A 15,769-nucleotide genomic window follows, 5' to 3' on the forward strand; every position below is an offset into this window, starting at 1 on the left:
AGCTGCGCATCATTTAAGGTTTTACTTGCATAATATATCACTCTAGGCAGCTTATTTATTCGTTGACCTAAGATTGCGCCCACAACATGATCGGACGCATCACACATTAATTCAAATGGTTCAGACCAGACAGGAGGATGAATGATTGGAGCTGATACAAGTGCATTTTTTAGAAATTCAAAGGATTCCAAGCACTCATGAGTAAATTCAAATTTAGTATCCTTTGCCAAAAGATTAGTCAGTGGACGTGCTACTTTGCTAAAGTTGGCAATAAACCTTCTATAGAATCCAGCATGACCTAAAAATGAACGTATTTCTTTCACAGATTTAGGTGGTGGAAGACTTGCAATTAGATCTATTTTGGCCTTGTCCACTTCAATCCCCTTTTTAGAAATGACATGGCCAAGAACTATTCCCTGTTTGACCATAAACTGACATTTTTCCCAGTTGAGAACTAGGTGCTTCTCCTTACATCGTTCTAGAACTAATTGCAGGTGATTCAGACACTCAGAGAAGGTTAGACCAAAAACAGAAAAGTCATCCATAAAAATTTCTAGAAATCGTTCTATCATATCTGAAAATATGCTGATCATGCATCTCTGAAAGGTTGCCGGTGCATTACATAGTCCAAAGGGCATTCGTCTATAGGCAAAAGTACCAAATGGACAGGTGAATGTAGTCTTTTCTTGATCTTCAGCGGCTATGGGGATCTGGTTGTAACCGGAGTATCCATCAAGAAAACAGTAAAACTCTTGTCCGGCTAGTCTTTCCAACATTTGATCAATAAATGGCAAAGGAAAGTGATCTTTCCTTGTCGCAGCATTCAACTTTCTATAGTCTATACAGACCCTCCATCCCGTTTGGGTCCTAGTTGGGATAAGTTCGTTTGCATCATTTTGGACCACTGTTACCCCAGATTTCTTGGGTACTACTTGAACTGGGCTTACCCAAGAGCTATCAGAAATAGGATAAATTATTCCACTATCTAGGAGTTTCAGAATCTCCTTTTTAACTACATCCTTCATAACTGGATTAAGCCTTCTTTGGGCTTCTCTTGTTGGTTTAGCCTCTTCCTCTAAGTATATTCTATGTTGAACTATAGAAGGGCTTATTCCTTTGATATCTGCTATGGTCCAACCTATTGCCTCTTGATTTGCTTTTAGAACTGACAATAACTCCTCCTCTTGCTTGGGATCTAGGTCTGATGCAATAATTACAGGCAAAGTTTCTTTGGGTCCTAGATATGCATACTTGAGATGTTCTGGGAGGGGCTTCAGTTCTAAAATGGGTGCTTCCTCTATCGATGGTTTAGGTGATGAGTTCACCATCTCAATGATTGGTTCAGTAGGAAGTGTCGATTCCTGATTAATCTGATTTTCTTTAAGTATTTCATTGATATCCTCAGACTCATGGATTAACCAGGGGTTAGACTCTAGGTCGACTTCATCATCACTAATGTCAATGGATTCATAAATACCATCTTGGACTACATTGACATCAGCATGAGAAGAGGATTCCTGTTCTAAGTTAAAAACATTAAGCTCAATGGTCATATTCCCAAAGGATAACTTCATTAGACCATTTCGACAATTGATTTCAGCATTGGCCGTAGCTAAGAATGGTCTTCCTAAAATGACAGGTATATGTCCTTTAGGATTCGCAACTGGCTCAGTCTCTAAAACAATAAAATCTACAGGAAAAATGAAATTTTCAACCTTTATCAGAACATCCTCGACCATTCCCTTAGGGATCCTGAGAGATCTATCGGCTAACTGTAATGTGATCCCAGTAGGTTGAAGTTTTTCTAATCCTAGTTGTTCATACACCGAATATGGAAGGATATTCACACTAGCTCCTAGATCTAGCAAGGCCTTTTTTATATTGGTTTCTCCAATAACACAAGAAATTGTTGGAGCTCCAGGGTCCTTATATTTAATTGGCACATGGCTAGATAGGTATGAACTGACACTTGCAGCCAAAAATGCTTTCTTTGGTACATTAGTGGTCCTTTTCCTAGTGCAGAGATCTTTTAAAAATTTGGCATAAGTTGGAACCTGATGGATTATATCTAAAAGAGGAATATTAACTTGGACTTGTTTAAATACCTCTAAAATTTTGTCTAAATGTTCAGATTTATTGGATTTCAGTCTGTTTGGAAAAGGAGCTCTAGGACTTTTAAGTACTGGACTAGGTGAATTTTCAGTTTCTGGTGCTTGAGGTTGAAAGGTAGTAGTTTTAGAAGGTGACTCGGCAGATGAGTCATCTATATCATCAAGTGCAACTACCTTATTGTCTATTTGTTTTCCTGATCTTAAGGTATGAATGGCATTTATACCATTAACTTGGTTTCCTTGTTGGGGTCGTGGACCATTTTGGTTCCTAGGATTTGGCTCATGTTGGCTAGGTAACCTACCATGTTCTCGTTCACTAATGGTCGAAGCCAGCTGACTTACTTGCATTTCCAGACGGGCTATAGCTTGGGTGTTATTATTTATGAGTTGACCCGTAGTTTGCATAAAGCTGGTATGTGTTTTCATCATGGCTTCTAGGCTTTTCTCTAAAGAGGTAATATTTTTGTCATTATCATGGAAGCCTGGCGGGTTGTTCATCACTGGGTTGGACCTTAGATTTTGCTGATTGAAATTTGGATTACCTACATTAGGATTCTGGGACCATGAGAAATTCGGGTGATTCCTCCAACCTGGGTTATATGTGGGTGCATAAGGATTGTTCAATGGTCCTTGATAGGTGGCATTCACCTGTGCACACTCATTCGAGTAGGAACATTCTTCTAAGACATGGTCTGGTGCATTGCACCCTTTACACATGGGTGCAGATATTTGATTTACATTGGCTGGTCTCTGTAATTCTAAGGCTTCCAATCTACGTGTTAAGGTTGCAATCTTGGCCTCTGATGCTAGGGTTGGTTGAATTTGATGCATTCCTCCTCTTGAAGGTGTAGCTTTATCAGGTTCCCTAGTTGTTTCCCACTGTAAATTTTTCTCGGCTAGGTCTTCTAAGAATTGCCAAGCTTCAGTAGTTTCTTTGTCCATAAATTGGCCTTGGCACATGGACTCTAGCATGGTTCTTGAGTTTGAATCTAACCCCTCATAGATGATCTGGCATAGTCTCCAAGTTTCTATTCCATGGTGTGGGCATTGGGTCAAAAGATTCTTGAAACGATCAAAGTACTTCCAAAATGATTCACCAGCTAGTTGGTAAAATTGATTTATTTCATTCCTAATCCTAGCTGTTTTATGATGGGGGAAATACTTTTTTAAAAATGTTCTCACAAAGCCCTCCCAAGTAGTGACAGAATAGTTTGGCAGACTATAAAGCCACTTCTTAGCATTGTCCTTAAGGGCAAAGTTGATTAATCTAAGTTTGACCTCATCCTCTGTTAATTGCAGTTTCATGGTTGCACAAACCTCCTCAAATTCTCTAATAAATATATAAGCATCTTCTAATCCTGTGAATTTTGGGAGCATATTTATGATTTGAGGTTTGATTTCAAAATTGTTAGCTGTGGGTTGTGGCAACCTGATACAAGATGGTTGGATGGAGCCAACTGGATAACACAAATCCTTAAGGGTCATGGGTTGGATTGGTTCAGCCATTGGAACAACAGGAATTGACTCAATTCTAACTAGACGACCCGACACTCTTCTCCACACACGAGGTGTACGGTTCTCGATGTTTATACAATTTTTTTTTTTTTTTTATAAAATTTTTATGTATAAGGAAAAGAAAGAAAAGAGAAAAAGTTCTAAAGAGAAGATCCTAAGGAGTCCTAAATCTAAAGAAAAGTAACCAAAATAATTTAAATTTTAAATTTTTTTTTTTTTTCAAACAAGTGAATCAATAAATTAAACTCAGTCTATCCTAGGGTTAACCTAAATCTAGACAGCTCCTAACTGTTCCAAGATGACCCTTCAAACCTTCCAAGTGGAGATTGATCAACTAGTTAGCCAGGTAAGTATAAGAGGTGGGAGGTTCACTCATCGTTGCCTTTCTAGACACCAAACGAGTTGGCCAGGCCAGCAATTGAACCAATTTAACAAACCACCCTCAGGGACTTGCCTAGACACCAACTAATCAAACAACTCAAACTTGGTAGAACTCTTAGGGTTCCTTGTCCTATTGAGCTCGAATTCCTTAAGGTTGACGTCTAATTGATTTTAAGATTAAAAGTCTAGGTAATGCAATATGATGGAGATGGTTTTTGGGCTAAGGAAGGGTAATGAAATCCCCACCTTATCTTGTTAATGGGTTGATGCCCTTAGATTAATTATGAAAATGCAAATACAAATAAACAAGATGACCAAGAATGTAAAAGATTTTAATTTAGAATTTTTTTTTTATTTTGATATTTTACTTCACGATTATGAAATGTCTTTTGTTTTGTTTTTTTTTTTTTTTTTTTTGTGATTAAGTAAATTCAAATGATTAGGTCTAAAAGCAAAAGTAATTAACTAAAAATAATAAAAGAGAAATTAGAAGCGTACCTGAGTTTTCCAGCAATCACCAACTAAATATAGAAACCTAAAGAAAAAAAAAAGAGAGTTATAACGCACGAAGAACAAATATTTGAAAATAATTTAAAACGCCAGATCCCCGGCAATGGCGCCAAAAACTTGATGTGCAAATCTTAAAATTTGTAAATAAAACTGCAAGCGCACGGTGTGCAGAGTAGCACGACCAGCGAGTACGGGTCGATCCCACAGAGACTTGGTTTTTAAAATGATTTTCAAATCTATGCTCAAGCGAGCTTTAACAAAAATCGAAAGTCGAAAGTTGTTTGCTAAAGACAATAAGACTAAGGATCTAGGTTTTTTTTGAATCCACTAGATCTAGATTAGGGAATTCTACCTAGAATTTTTCTTATTGATCCTAACGACTACTCCTCTTGTCTTTCCCAAGCATAGATTATGAAGGGACTAAGGCCCAACGATAATCCATCAAGATTCTTTACAGGGGAGTAGTAACTAGGATCCCTTAGGGTTTTCTCCTCCTATGCACTGAATCAAGCATGAACTATGAAGGGACTCTGACCCAACTGTAGTTCATCAAAAATTCTTGGCAAAAGAGGAAGAAAAAGAAACCCTAAGAAAAAGAAAGAACTCTATGTAAAATCCCTACTCATGATCTAGCTTCATCGCAAACCCTAGAAGGGATGCTTAGCTAGACATGATCTAAATCTACTTGCAAAATTTAAATGCAGAAAAATAAACTATCCTAATTTCATAAATTAAACTATCCTAATTGCATAAATTTAAACTGCATAATTTAAACTAACCTAATTGCATAAAATTAAATTGCATAAATTAAACTATCCTAATTGCAAGAAAAATAAATTGCATAATGTAAAGAGATGAAATTGCATAAAAATAAGATTTTATATATAAAAAAAAAATTATTACAAAAACCTCAAAGCTCGAGGCTTGAAAAGAGAGCTAAAAACCCCACTATCTAGGGTTACAAGCTTGATCTCAAGGAAGAATACATAAAACAAGGGCCTTTGGGGGCTTTTTATAGGCATTTGGGGGTTATAAGGTTTTCAAAACTTCCGATATGGGACTAAGAGGTTTTAGGGGGTTTATGGTGCGCCGATGGGTCCATGGTCCATGCGCCTGTTGCTGTGGACCAGGCGGCTAACCAGATCACCAAATCAGTTGATTTTTGACCAATTTTGATCTGATTTGACTCGGGTTTGACCCAATTGAGTCTTCTTTCTTCATTCTTCAATTCCTGGGTCAATTTAACTCCGTTTTGCATAAAATTTGCGCCGTTGGAATCCTCTTTCCTTGTTCTTTCTATTGATGATCTCTTCTTCTGCAAAATATAATAACAAGTATCAATTTCTTAATAAAGTTAGATAATTTAGATATTAATTGATACTTTTTATGTCAATTTGTGACATAAATCAGCGTCCCATCGGGAACGCGGACCGGCGCGGGCGGCCGACTGCGGAGCCAACCCCCGCGCGCCACGTGTCATGGTAGTTGGCCGGCGTCCGCTCCGGCATTTAATGAGGGCGGTGCGGGCGTCCCGGGACGAAGCGCGCCGAATCCTCAGCCAACCGGCGGGCGCCACGCGTCGCGCATCTGGAGGTCTTTGGTCGGCGCGGGAGCATCTCGGCCGTCGGTCGGCCCTATATATATAGGACCTCCCGGACCCAGGACCCACACTCGCCATTTGCTGGGGGAAACTCTGTCCGGGCGATTTCTCGGTCGTCGCGGGCAGAGCTCTTCTCCACTTCCGGAGGGTCCATCGGGTTCGTGGTCCCCTCTTCTCCTTCTTCTTCCCTTTCTGCTCTGTTGGTTCCTGCATAATGACCAGGAAACCGACCCAGGGAGCTCGGTCGGGGAACCCGACCGACGACTCTCGATCGGCTCCGGAAGATGAGGCTTCCTCGCTTTCGGGGCCGAATGTCGATCAGCTTCGGGAGCACTATCGCATCCCGGAGCAGTTTCGGCTCTCCGCTCCAGGGGCCGGCGGTCGGGTCAACAACCCTCCGCCTGGCGACCTGGCGCTATATGTCGAAGACCTTCGCGCGGGTCTTCGGCTCCCGATTCCGGAGTTCGTCCGGAATCTGCTTGATTACTACGGACTCTGTCCGGCGCAGCTGGCGCCGAACTCTGTTCGTCTGATAATCTCCTTCGCGTTGTTGTGTCAGCTTTTGCCGACCAACCCTCGCGTTTTCCTCTTCCGGGCATTTTTTGTGCTCCGACCCCACCCTAAGGCCCGAGGGTGGTGGCTCTTCAACCCCCGGAAGGGTCTTGCTTTCATAACCGGTCTTCCATCGTCCATTCATGGATGGAAGAACCAGTTCTTTTTCGTTTCTTCTTCTTCTTCTTGGGGCTTTCCTTCCCGCTGGGGTGTACCCCGAACTGAGGCCAACGACAACAGTCGGGTCGACGCGGACGACCGGGAGGACTTCCACCGACTCAAAGACATGTCGGTCCCGAAGCAGAGGGAGCTTGTTACCGAGCAAGCTCTTTATGATGCCGGCCTGAGTCTGGTCCCCCGAATAGGTATCGCCCGATCCCCCAGCTTTTCTTTTTGTTCGGCTTTAGGGTAGTTCTGGTCCGGCCTTTGACACTGGTCGGTTTTGCAGGGACACCGCCGAGGATGAGGCCGACCGATGCCGAGATTCGTCAGTTTGCCGCCGCGAGGAAGAGGCCAGCGTCGGGGGCTGGCCCTTCGCGTCCTTCCAAGAGACCAACCCCAGTCCCGCCGACCGTGGAAGCGTCGGCGACCGAGGGGTCGGAGCCGATCATAGCCCTCGCGGCTCCGACCGTCCAAGTCGAAGAGAGGCCGACCGAGGAAGTGGCCGAAGGAGTGTCGGCGGCTTCGCCGCCGCGGGTGGAGCCGGATGACGTTCGGGAAGCCGAACATCGTCCGGAGGCGTCTGCTGGCGCAACGGGGGGCGCCGGGTCGAACTCCAGCGTCCCATCGCTGCCAGCCCCATCGGTCGGGGCAGCTGATCGGGGGAAAGCCCCGATGGAGCCCTCGGAGGAGGAGAGATCAATGCCCCCCAGCGCATACTACCCTGAGGGTGTATCGGCCTTGGCCGACCACAACCTTGCGAGGAGGTTGTGCCAGGGGATCCTCCTCCCTACCGACGTGCAGTCGTTGCGGTCTCGACAGGTGACCGAGATGCTGTTGCGGTTCTACCCGACAATGGTGGAGGTAAGCTTCGCGTCACCTTTTTTCCTTAGAAGAATTTTTGCTTGCCACATAATTCTGACGAAGCTTTTTTCCGTCGGCAGCTGATCTTCACCATGTCCGAGTTGGAGGCCGGATACCGAAGGTTCGGCGACGTTCGGGCAGCCTTTAAAGAAAGGTCGGCGGCGGCCGAGGCCGAAAGAGCGAGGCTGGTCGACCAACTGCAGGAGTCGGCCGACCGGGAGGCCAAGTTGACGGACGAGGTCTCCCGGCTTATGGCCGAACTGAAGTCGGCCAAGAAGGAGGCCAAGCACAAAGGTCGGGCCGTGCGTCGTCTTCGACGCGAACGGGACGGTGCCACCTCCGAACTCCAAGGGGAACGCGAGCAACTTCGGGTCAGCCTGGGGAAGCTCGCGGAAGCCGAAGAGGAGTTGTCCATCGCCCAGATCGATGCCGAAATTGCTAGGGCCGAGGCGGAGTTGGCGAGGGAGGAGCTGGCCCACACTGAGGACGAGGCACGGTCGGCGAGGGAGTCGGCCGATCGTGCGGTTGAGGACTTCCGGGCCTCCGACCGGTACAAGGAGGAGATGCTCGAGTCGGGCTTCGCCTCCTACCGGGTCGGGTTCGAGGACGGTCGGGATGCCGTCCATGCCTTGTACCCGGAGGTGGACGTCAGCCGAGTCGTCCCGCTACTCGCCGAAGAGGAGGGAGCCGAAGAGGAGGCCGACCAGCTGTCGGGAGGCGTCATCCCAGCGGAGGAAGCCATCCCGGAGCAGGAGCCGACCGAAGGTCCCTTGCCGACTGAAGGACATCCTTCTGCCGTTGACCCAGCGCCGCTCACGATCGAGACGCCGATCCTTCCCGATCCTCCGTCGGTCGAAGAGATCAACCAGGACGAATGATCGGTCCAGCCGACCGTCTTCTTTTTGTTTCTTTTTGAAAATACGTGTAATCGGGCTTCGGCCCGACTTTGCAATTTCCTTCGATCAATGAATGAAATTGTCTTTTCTTGTGTCTTTTGTTTGAAATGTCTCTTATTGCTGTAATGTCGAACCCTAGTTACCAACTTAGAGAAGCCGCCAACTCGGGTAAGTCGGTAGGACTTAACCGACTTGCACAGCTCCGAAGTAGCTTGTGTCCCGACTTTAGGTCGGCTTCCAATAGTTGAAGTCGCCGGTCGGGCGCATCTGTTAAGTCGGGAGCCGACCGAACCTGGTAAAGGTTCGGTAGTCGGACTTCCGTAGATGCGTTCAGTCGAACATCGATCGACGCAGTGTCGGGGGAGCGATAGTAAGTCGGATCCCCAAGCTCTTGCGTCGGGTTCTGTGTCGTCTGACGTATGGTAGCAAGCCGGATGTCGTTCGACCGACCGTCAATCGGTCAGGAAGCTGTGGGTGCGACTAAGGTCGCGTTGTGTGAAAACGGTGGTAAGCCGAATATGCCTCGACCGGCCGCAGCCTGGTCGGAAGTCGCGACAACAATCGCGCGGGCTGTCGACTCCCGTAGGTGCATCGGTCCTGGTAAGGGGCCGATGGATCGTTGAACGCTGAAGGAGTATCGACTCCCGTAGGTGCATCGGTCCTGGTAAGGGGCCGATGGATCGTTGAACGTCGAAGGAGTATCGACTCCCGTAGGTGCATCGGTCCTGGTAAGGGGCCGATGGATCGTTGAACGTCGAAGGAGTATCGACTCCCGTAGGTGCATCGGTCCTGGTAAGGGGCCGATGGATCGTTGAACGTCGAAAGAGTATCGACTCCCGTAGGTGCATCGGTCCTGGTAAGGGGCCGATGGATCGTTGAACATCGAAGGAGTATCGACTCCCGTAGGTGCATCGGTCCTGGTAAGGGGCCGATGGATCGTTGAACGTCGAAGGATCAGGACTCCGAAATTTAAAACTGAACTTGTATTCCAACCACAAAATTCATTGGTAATACAGCTTCAAGTTGTCGGCGTTCCAAGTCCGGGGAATGGGCTTCCCCTCAAGAGTCTCCAGCCGGTAGGCCCTCGGCCCGAAGGTGTCAGCAACCTTGTAGGGTCCTTCCCAGTTGGGAGCCAACTTCCCTTGGTCCAAGGGCTTCGACACTTCCGCCTTCCTCAAGACTAGGTCGCCAGGCCTGAAGAGCTTTGGTCTGACCTTAGCGTTGTAGTACCGGGCGACCCTCTGTCGGTATGAGGCCATTCGGATTTGAGCCTTATTTCGCAGTTCTGGGAGAAGGTCTAGGTCGGCCCTCCGGCTTTCGGAGTTGTCCGGCTCGTGGTACTGCTCGACCCTTGAAGACGGCAGGCCAATCTCGAGCGGGATCATAGCCTCTGTCCCGTAGGCCAAACTGAACGGCGACTCCCCGGTCGGGACACGGGGGGTCGTTCGGTAAGCCCATAGGATGGATCCCAGCTCGTCGACCCAGAGACCTTTGGCTTCGTTCAGTCGGGTCTTGAGTCTATGGAGCAGGGTTCGGTTCGTCACCTCAACCTCACCGTTGGACTGTGGGTGCCCGACTGAAGTTAGTCGATGACGGATGTGGAACCTGGCGCAGAAGTCCTTGAAGTCTTGGTTGTCGAATTGCCGTCCGTTGTCGGTGATGATGGTGCGCGGCAATCCGAACCTGAAGATGATGGACTTTTGGATGAAGTCCTCCATCTTCCGCTCGGTGATCTGCGCCAAGGGCTCGGCCTCGACCCACTTCGTGAAGTAGTCGATGGCGACAACGATGAACTTCCTCTGGCCTGACGCCGGTGGGAAGGGGCCGAGAATATCGACTCCCCACTGAGCGAAGGGCCATGGAGCGACAATGGGAGTGATTTGGCTGGCTGGTTGGTGCTGAATATTGGCATACTTCTGGCATGGCTCGCACCTTCGGACCAACTCTGCCGCATCCTTCCTCATGGTCGGCCAGTAGTAGCCCTGTCGCAAGACCTTGAAGGCTAAGGACTTGCCCCCCAAGTGATTCCCACAAATTCCTTCGTGAACCTCTCGGAGGGCGTAGTCAGCGTCGGTCGGTCCCAAGCACCTGAGCAGAGGGAGGGAGAACGACCTCTTGTAGAGTCGGCCGTCCATGATCACATATTGCGACGCCGACCATCGGAGTCGCTTGGCCTCCGCGGGATCTTCGGGACTGGTCCCGTCGGACAGGTACCGGACGATCGGGTCCATCCAACTTGGTTCAGACGTTAGCTGCTGTACTTCTTCGACCCGATCGATGCTCGGCTGTTGGAGGTTTTCGACAAACATCCGACCCAAAGAATCATAGGCCGACGTTGCCAATCTGGAGAGAGCATCGGCACGGGCGTTCTCCGTTTTGGGGATGTGGGAGATCTCGAAATGCTCGAGGCGGGCCACGAGATCCTTTACCTTCTGAAGATACTTGATCATGATCGGATCTCGCGCCTCGAAGTCGCCCTTGACCTGCCCCACGATCAGCTGAGAGTCGGAGAATGCCCGGAGGCTGTCGACGCCCAGTTCCTTCGCCATCCTCAAGCCCGCGAGGAGTGCCTCGTATTCGGCTTGATTGTTGGAGGCCTTGAAGTCGAATCGGAGGGCGTATTCGGTGACTACCCCATCCGAATTCGTGAGCAGGAGCCCGGCCCCGCTTCCCTGAGCGTTGGAGGCTCCGTCGATGTGGAGTACCCAGGTGGAGATCGGGTCTGGCTCAGAGACCGAATCTCGTCCCGGGCCTTCAGCTCCCGACCTTCGGTCGGTCGTCGGGCATTCAGCGATGAAGTCGGCCAAGACCTGAGCCTTCAAGGCAGGCCTCGGTCGGTACTGAATGTCAAACTCGCTAAGCTTCATCGCCCACTTAGCGAGTCGTCCGGATGTGTCGGGTCGGCGCAGTACGGCCCTCAGGGGCTGGTTGGTGAGTACCACGATGGCGTGGGCCTGGAAGTATGGTCGGAGCCGTTGCGCGGAGACGGTCAGGGCGAAAACCATCTTTTCCGTCTCCGAGTATCTGGCTTCGGCGCCGTGGAGCACTTTGCTGGTGTAGTAGATGGGCTGATGGGTTCGACACTCATTTTCCCGAACGAGCACCGAACTAATCGCCTCAGAAGATGTGGCCAAGTAGAGATACAAGGTCTCCCCGACCTGCGGCTTTACGAGCAGCGGCGGGGAAGCCAGGTACCTTTTCAGGTCTTCAAAGGCCTGTTCGCACTCATCCGACCAAGAGAAACCGTTCGCCTGGCGCAGGGTCTTGAAGAATGGGAGGCACCTTTCAGCTGATCGGGAAATGAATCGGCTAAGAGCGACGATTCTTCCGTTCAGCTGTTGGACCTCCTTCTTGGTGTTCGGATGACACATGTCGAGGATCGCCTTTATCTTCTCAGGGTTGGCCTCGATCCCTCTCTGAGAAATGAGGAATCCGAGGAACTTCCCTGAGGTCACCCCGAAAGCGCATTTGGTCGGGTTGAGCTTCATCCGGTGTCGTTGAAGGGTGCGGAAGGTCTCCTCGAGATCCTGAACATGGTCCGGGATCTGCGTGCTCTTTATCAGCATGTCGTCCACGTACACCTCCATGTTACGCCCGATCTGGTCTTTGAAGACCTTATTGACGAGTCGCTGGTAGGTGGCGCCGGCATTCTTCAATCCAAAGGGCATCACCCGATAACAGTAGAGGCCCTTGGGGGTCACGAACGCGGTGTGCTCCTCGTCTTCAGGCGCCATCCGGATCTGATTGTACCCGACGAAGGCATCCATGAAGCTGAGCAATCGAAATCCGGACGTCGCATCCACCAGCTGGTCGATCTTCGGGAGTGGAAAGCTATCCTTCGGGCATGCTCGGTTGAGGTCGGTATAGTCGATGCAGATCCTCCATTTCCCGTTGGCTTTCTTGACCATGACGACATTGGCGAGCCAATCGGGATACGTGGATTCCCGAATGAAGCCTGCTTCGAGCAGCTTGTCCACTTCTTCGTCAATGGCCTTCTGCCTTTCTGGGGCGAAGGACCTTTTCTTCTGCCTCACCGGCTTCATTGTCGGGTCGATGTTGAGTCGGTGAGTAATTGTTTCTGGAGGGATGCCCGATATATCTGCTGCCGACCATGCGAATATGTCGGCGTTGGCCGTCAGCAGCTCCGCCAGTCGGTGGCGTTCGGTGTCGGGCAATTGAGACCCGACCCAAACTTTTCTGTCGGGATTTTCTCCTATCGGGATCGCCTCGAGCTGCTCGGCCGGCGAACCCCGCTCTTCTCCCTCCCGTTGATCCAGTTTGTCGATTGTCAGGGGATCCTTTGTCTCGTCGCTTTGGACGGAGATTTGGAAGCATCGTCGGGCGAGCTGTTGATCTCCGCGCATCTCCCCGACTCCGTTTTTGGTCGGGAATCGAATAAGGAGATGGTACGTCGAGACGATCGCCCTGAGGGCGTTCAATCCGGGTCGCCCGAGTATGGCGTTGTAGGCCGAAGGAACTTGGACGACCGCGAAAATGAGGGAGACCGTGCTTTGCCGCGGTTCGGTACCGACCGTCACAGGCAGGGTGATTTCTCCTTCTGTCGTGACGGTGTCTCCGGCAAAGCCGATCAAGGGCGTGGAGACCCTCCTAAGTCGGTCAGTTGACAGTCGCATTCGGGAGAAGGTCGAGTAAAATAAAATATTTGTCGAACTTCCATTATCAACGAAAATTCGTTTTACATCATAATTGGCTATCGTCGCCGACACAACAACAGCGTCGTCGTGGGGAGTCTGGATGCCCCGAACGTCGTCTTCTGAGAAGGTGATTACGTCGTTCGGGCGCGGCTTTTTCGTCGGCTCCCCCTCTGTAGACGTCCCCGGTCCCAGCCGCTTGGAGATCATGTTGATGACTCCAGCCGTCGGCTGGTTAGTCGGCGCCTCTTCAGTCGGCTGGGGGCGTCGATCGGCAGTCGGTCGGATCGGCGGACCCTTTCGAAATTTGCCGAGATACCCCCGGCGGATGAGATTTTCGATCTCATCCTTCAACTGGATGCATCGCTCGGTGTCGTGGCCGTGGCTCCGATGGAACCGGCAGTACTTCCGATGGTCGAGGCCCTTTGCCTTCAGAGGCGGAGGCCGTCGCAGGTATTCTTCCCCTTCGATCTCCATCAAGATCTGCGCACGGAGAGCGGAGAGAGGAGTGTAGGAGTCATACCTGGGACGCACCGGCCTCGGAGTCTGTCGACGGGGTGATTTTTGGATCTGTCGGGGTGGAGAAAGCCGACTATTGGTCGGGGGCCTGCTTGGTTCGGCGGGCTCCCAACCTTTTCTTCGCTTCTCCTTCGGACCTCTGGGCTCGACCAAGCGTCGGTCGGACGCTCCTTCGTCCGCGCGCATATACTTGTATGCGCGCTCCAGTAGCTCGGCGTATGTTCGGGGGAGGGTCTTGTCCAGAGAATAAGTAAATCGGGACGACCTCAGGCCCCGCTTCATGGCTGAAACCGCCATGTCTTCGTTGAGGTCCCGGACCTCGAGCGTGGCCGCGTTGAATCGCGCCATGAAGTGTCGGAGCGTCTCGTTTTCCCCCTGCTTGAGGGAGAAAAGGCTATCCGACGTTCGCGGCGGCTTTCGGCTGGTGCTGAAATGGGCCACGAACGAGTGCTCGAGCTGCGCGAAGGAATGGATACTGCCCGATCGAAGACCGGAGTACCAAGCCCTGGCAGCCTTGCGAAGTGTGGCGGGGAAGCCGACGCAAAAAAGAGCGTCGGTTGCCCCTTGAATCGTCATGAGAGCTTTATAGCTCTCGAGGTGGTCGACTGGGTCAGTGGAGCCGTCGTATGGCTCCACGTTCGGCATTTTGAACCGACTGAGAATCGGCTCATCGAGGACCAGTCGAGAGAGAGGCTGGGCGGTCTGGAAGTCGACGTCGTTCGAAGACTTCTGGCCGTCCATCTGCAGTTGGGCGAGTCGGCGGTCGATCTCCTCGAACCGTCGCTCGTAGTCGTCCGCTCGTCGATGCTGGGAGACCCCAGGGGTGGAGCCTCCGGAGGATTCTGAAAGAGAGGCCGACGGTGTGCGCGGCCGCTTTTCCTTCTTCGCCCGTTCCAACGGGGAAGGAGAGGGCCGCTGGGACCGTCGGTCGTCGCGCCGTGGTCGCCCCTCCTCCTCTCCGTGGGAGCGCTGTTGGGAGCGCTCGCATGGAGGCGACAGGGGTCGGCGCGGACGTCGGCGGCTGCTCCTAGAAGGCATAGGTCGGGCTGCCGTTGTTGCTGGAGGCTTTTGACTGCGTCGGTCAGTACGGTCATCTGCCGTACGACGGCCGCAATCTGGGCCTCCATGGTCACTGCAGGGCGCGGAGAGCTAGGCTCCGCCGCCGGTGGTGGTGGAGAGGCCTCTTCTCGGCGGGAAGAGCGCCTTGCCGACCCAGTGACTCTCGATCGTTGAGCTCTTGTCTTTGTCATGCTGTCCCCTACCTGGCGCGCCAATCTGTTGCGGCCAATCGCCTTGTCGCCCGATCGCCGGGAAGCGTGCACCTGCAAAAGGAAGTCCGCACTGACCCGAGGCGGCTCCGGCGGGGACCCTCCGACGGTCAAGTCAGAGAGGTGACTGGGCAACAGTGAAATGCAGACAGAGAGCTCTGAGAAAGAGAGAGGGAGAGAGAGAGAGGAGCGAGCCTGCGTATGTGGGAGAGACGGGCGGATCGACCCCTTGCGCTGTTGCCTTCCCCGGTATATATAGTGGAGCACGGTATGGCGCCATCATTAATGGCGCGGACAAGTGAGGAACTGTCAACTCACTGTAGACTGTCAGAGCCGCCGTGAAAACGTCATGTCGCCGTGTAGCCGTCTAATCGCCAGGGTTGACCCGGCCCTGGGCGGGACAATGCCCCTAGGTAATTGTGCCGCATGTCCGTGTCAGGGCTGACAACGTCTGGCGACCGTACGGCGGTTGGTGGAGTCGGCCGACCCCAGGTCGGTGGCCAGCAGAGTGGCGTCGGACTCCTCCGTCAGTCGGCGAGCTTCATGTGGGTCGGCTACCAGACCTCTGGGTTTAGTCGGTCGGGAATGGACCGTGGAATGGCCGTAGTTAGCCACTGATGGCGTCCGTCGGCCTGTCGCCCGACCGACGATCGGCCAGTCAGAGTCGTCCGTCGGGCCGTTGGTTAGTCGGTCGGGCTTAGTCGGTCGGGCCGCCAGTCGGTCGGGCCCTCCGATAGTCGGT

General features: G+C 51.2%; 1 non-coding gene across 1 annotated transcript; it reads left to right on the plus strand.

Moving 5' to 3' along the window:
- The first annotated feature begins 3,141 nt into the window (after positions 1-3,141).
- Positions 3,142-3,248, plus strand: LOC140855929 (small nucleolar RNA R71). The gene has a single exon (XR_012139372.1). It is a non-coding gene; the product is annotated as a small nucleolar RNA R71 (small nucleolar RNA).
- The last annotated feature ends 12,521 nt before the right edge of the window (positions 3,249-15,769 follow it).

The sequence above is a fragment of the Elaeis guineensis genome, chromosome 2 (assembly GCF_000442705.2).
Source record: "Elaeis guineensis isolate ETL-2024a chromosome 2, EG11, whole genome shotgun sequence".
Lineage (NCBI taxonomy): Eukaryota > Viridiplantae > Streptophyta > Magnoliopsida > Arecales > Arecaceae > Elaeis > Elaeis guineensis.